Consider the following 4,779-nt stretch of genomic DNA (forward strand, 5'->3'; position numbering starts at 1 on the left):
ACATTTAATGGAGACAGGAAAAAAACATAGACGGGCCACCGGTTGGGAAAATAGCCCATAACCAGCGCCTGAAGCGCCGAATACAGTTTGCCTGCGGTCAGTACATAGCCAAAGCAGCGACTATATCTCGGAGAGCTCCTCTTCGGCGCCCTCAGCGCCGCTTACGGTAGAGGGCGCCCGAAGGTGCGCAATAATGGGCCGGCCCAGCGCTGCTCACGTCCATATGCTCAAAAAACCCAAACAGCAGGAAAAATATGGCAGAACAGGGATTCGAACACGCACGCCACCACGACGGACTTGGCTCAGTTACCAGTGCACCAGGATAACTTTGATGTGTGATTTCCGAAAACATATTATATGACTTGTCTCGGTCCCAGTACAAATCTTTTTTTAAGAACACGTAAATTTGAAAAAGAATCCACAGTTTTTTTAAAAGTTCATCGATTTGAAAAAACAATTCACGGATTTTCAAAGAAATGATCAAAAAATCGAAAATATTTCACCAATTTTGAGAAACAGTTCACCAGTTTTTGAAAATAGTTCACGATTTTTTTTTAAAGTCCAAAAGAAGTTCACGAATTTGAAAGAATTTCACCGGATGTTGAGAAAAGTTCATCGATTTTGATTAAAAAAAATCATGATTAAAAAAAAAGGTTCATGGATTTTCAGGAAGAAGTTCATCAAATAGCGTATAGGCAACTTTGGCCTCGCAAAAAGTTCACCGAATTCAAAAAAAGTTCACCGAATTCTGAAAAAAGTTCATCGAATTCGAAAAAAAGTTCACCGAATTTTTAAAAAAGTTCATCCCGTTCGGAAAAAGTTCACTGAATTTGAAAAAAAGTTCATCGATGTGATAAAAAATCATCAATTTTCAGTAATAAGTTCATGGATTTGAAAAAAGTTCATCGAACCTAGGAAGAAGAAAAAGGAAAAAAATAAAATAGAAAAACGAAACAGAAAAACGCTCATCAATTTGGGGCACGAAAAAGAAAGAAAAAAACCATATAAGAGCCAACGAACAAGGAAAAACGGTTTTGGGCACGGACATTAAAAAGAAATAAAAGCCTGGGAAAGTTGTAAATGATCACAATGGGACAGCTGGTCGGGATGGTTACTTCTGCTTTATCTAATGAGGACGGCGCTGGTTCGAATCATGTGCTTTTGCAGCTTTTAGCAGGGAAAATAAGGCAGAATAGGCCGGCCCAGCGCGTACGAGGGCTATTTCCGTCTCCTAGAAGAGAATGCCCTTGCGCTGTAACTACTGGGCTGGCCCTTTTTCATTGCTTTTTTTTCCTTTGCTCGGTTTTGTTCGATGGTGTTCCCTGGTTGGCTTACCTCGCTCCTTAGGTTTTGTTCTTTTTTTCTTTTTTTCTTGTTTCTGCATGGTTTTCATTTTTTTATGTTTGCTTTTTCATCGGTTTTCTTCATTTCTTTCTCGATTTTTTACTACTTTTTAATTTTATTTTCTTATTTTTTCTGTTTCGTTCTCTTTTTCATTGGTTCCTTTTTACTTTTGTTTCTTTCTTCCTTCTAAAACAGTTTCCTATATACACGATTAACATTTTTGAAATACATGATTAACAGTTTTGAGAACTTTTTTTATGTCTAGTTTTCCATACACATCTTGGTCGCTGGGAAAATATCCCCTCGTCTCGATCTGCTTGGTCCAGAATGTGATCTCCGTCTAGCTGCGTCATCATCCCCGCCGACAGCTCTGCGAGACGGCGATCATCCACGGTGCTACCAAATGGACGCATTCATTACCCGTCGTCATGTGCGACCACGTCATTCCCGTTTCTACCCAGCAGGACTCCGGCATCCAACACTCTCCAGTGACTACTACTCTCGTTAGAATTGGCTAGATCTCACACGAGGTATGCTGCACTCATCCACTAATCCCGTGTATATAATCTGATGAAAGGGTATATAACCTTTTATCCTTATTTGCAAGATCAACGAGACCAAACAATGCATGAGCACTGGCTCACTAATAGGTATGAGTATAATCGTTGGTGCAAACTCAGGTGGTACCTGTTAATAGCTTTGTTAATCTTTGATCTTATACATGTATGCATTCTCTTACAGCGATGACTCCGGACAGACAGTCACGGTACTCCGTTTTGGACGACGGGCGGCAATGGCGATGAGATGCCGCTGTGTTCACCTCGTCCCGTGATCATCTGCACCTCCACTCCCAATCACGCGTGTGCCGGTTGTTTCTTCCTCAGATACGAAGATACGTAATAGTGATCAAAACGTTAAGAGTGATCAAAACGCTCTTAACGGAGGAAGTACATCTATATATGAATTCAGCGTGTCCTGCAGAAATAATAATTCAACGTATCAATCTCATCCTTACTATGTATTAGTTTTTTTTCTTCCTAGTTTGAGAATTTCTACATGCATGCAGTGTAGATGGTGGCGACGTAAGGGTATCCACGGCGTCACGGTCATCGTGAAGCGGCAATCTATTGCAGTCCAACCGATTGGCGTCGGCTAAAGTACATATGAATTTGGATGCATATACACCTATGAGCCAAAGCCAATTTCCGTAAGAGGATGTATATACCTGAAAGATAGCTACGTCATCATGCATTGTATAGATGGCACTGCCTAGTACGTAGTATATAGAAAAATAACTAAGAAGACTCTCGGCATCTACATTTGGATCTCTACCTGACGATATATGTGTATATACTCCCACCTAAGATTCTTATACCTCTATTTCTCCAAACATGCACCCTCGTTCTTGGATGTATATATACCTTTTTTTTATTATGCATAGACATACTCTCACTGTTTAAATAAGTATATCCATGCAAAAAAAAGAGTATATACTTCTGCTAAAAAGGTAATCTTGAGATTGCAAAACAGTATATGCTCCTTCGAGAAAAAGGAAGGTACATGTCCCTATAATAAGCTATCAATATATGTTGTTATAAAATACTACTCCTGCTAAAACAGTATATACTCCTGCTAAAAAGGTACTCTTATGATTGCAAAAAGGTATATACTTTGCAAAACAGGAAGTTACATGTCCCTTTAATTACATATCGGTATATGTTGTTACAAAATTCAGTACATACTGCCTTAAAAATCCAGTATATACTCAAAATTCAGTGCATATGTATTTGTATTGTGAGCAGTATATAACTAGCTCATTGGATTTTAAATCATATGTAAACATGGCCTCAGATGAAATTAATAGTTCATATAATTCCAGAAAGGTTGTATTGTATTATCCCGTTTAAAAAACAGTATAAACATTTCCCCCGCAGAAAAAGCAGTATACATACCCCTATTAAAAAGCAATTTATTCCTATTTTAAAAATCAGTATATACCCAATATGTACTGCCATTTTTTTTGTATGAGTCACTTCTTAAGCCTAGCATACGCTTCATGATATTGAGCAACACAAAGCATGTGTATATATACATACTCCTTAATATTGCTCTCAAGCTGGTGTAGCATAGACTTCATCTAATGAGAAAAAAAGAGAGGCGTGTGTTATACCCTACACGCCTACACGCGCACACGGCCCCTTTATTGTAGGATCAATTGCATGGCAGCCGTTCCATGCAGTACCGTCATGCACACACAAGCAATTAATCCTTTTTCATCGGTTGGTTTTTGGGCATATCCAATCGGAACAGCCGTTGGGCAGTGGGAGTATGTACCCCTGTGAGTACAAAATAGGAGTACATACCTTTCACACTGCATGTGTATATATATATACACGGTCTATTCTGCTAATATTAGCAGAATAACTATTCTGCACATCACTTTCACACTGCACGCTGAACGCAAGTGCACGTCATTCTTTGAATCAAGTGTGCTGCAGCACTCACATGAGTGAACTTCTCATCGAAAAAAACTGCACGCGTTATTTTTTTGGTACTGTTTTCGCTCTAATTTTTTAACCGTTTATCGGAACGAGGCGTGTAATATACCGTTGAAAAGCTATGGATTAGGCGCAACTTCGACATGTTGAACACTTTTCGAGATTCCACGCGGTTTAAGAGCAGTTTTGAAAATGGTGCAGCCCATGACGAGTGGCAGCGAGCGTTTTTTCGTGATTTCTTCTAAACCGCTCGTCGGAATGAAGCAAACGATACGCCGTTGGATAGATATCGTCAAGGCGCATATTTCTCATATATAAATGTTTCACTAATTCCTTACGGTTTAAGAGCAGTTTCAAATTTACTAAATTGCGGAATTCTGTTTTTCAAATTTTTTCAAATTTTTGGTACTGTTTTCGCTCTAATGTTTAATCATTTGTCGAAACGAGGCGTGTAATATATCGTTGAAAATCTATGAACGAGGCGCAACTTTCATATGTTGCAATGTTTTTGAGATTCCTTACGGTTTTAAGTTAATTTTGAAAATCGTGTGGCGGACGACGAGTGGCAGCTGCTGTTTTTCTCAAAAAAATTTACAGACCGCTGCTCGGAATGATTCAAACGATACGCCGTTGGAAAGGTTTCGATGAGGCGCAAGTTTTTCATGTAGAACATTCTCTCAAATTCTTTACGGTTTAAGAGCAGTTTAAATTTACCGAAACGCGGACACTCTGTTTTTCGCGGCATCCAAATTGACGAGTGAACTTCATCCGACAGAAAACCGCACTGCTTCAATCGAAAATCGCACTGCATCAAAGAGTCAAGTGAACTTCACAATTTCTGCTGTCGGACGTACATTTTCTCAAACGAGTTTTTGTGAGTTTTGTCGTCTTTTTTACGAACGAGAGTGGACCTCAAAGACGAGTCAAGTGAACCAGA

General features: G+C 39.2%; 1 long non-coding RNA gene across 1 annotated transcript; it reads left to right on the plus strand.

Moving 5' to 3' along the window:
- The first annotated feature begins 1,780 nt into the window (after positions 1-1,780).
- Positions 1,781-2,190, plus strand: LOC119294416. The gene is made up of 3 exons (XR_005143420.1): positions 1,781-1,874; positions 1,952-1,994; positions 2,086-2,190. It is a non-coding gene; the product is annotated as an uncharacterized LOC119294416 (long non-coding RNA).
- The last annotated feature ends 2,589 nt before the right edge of the window (positions 2,191-4,779 follow it).

This window comes from Triticum dicoccoides, chromosome 4B (genome assembly GCF_002162155.2).
Source record: "Triticum dicoccoides isolate Atlit2015 ecotype Zavitan chromosome 4B, WEW_v2.0, whole genome shotgun sequence".
In the NCBI taxonomy this organism is placed as follows: Eukaryota; Viridiplantae; Streptophyta; class Magnoliopsida; order Poales; family Poaceae; genus Triticum; species Triticum dicoccoides.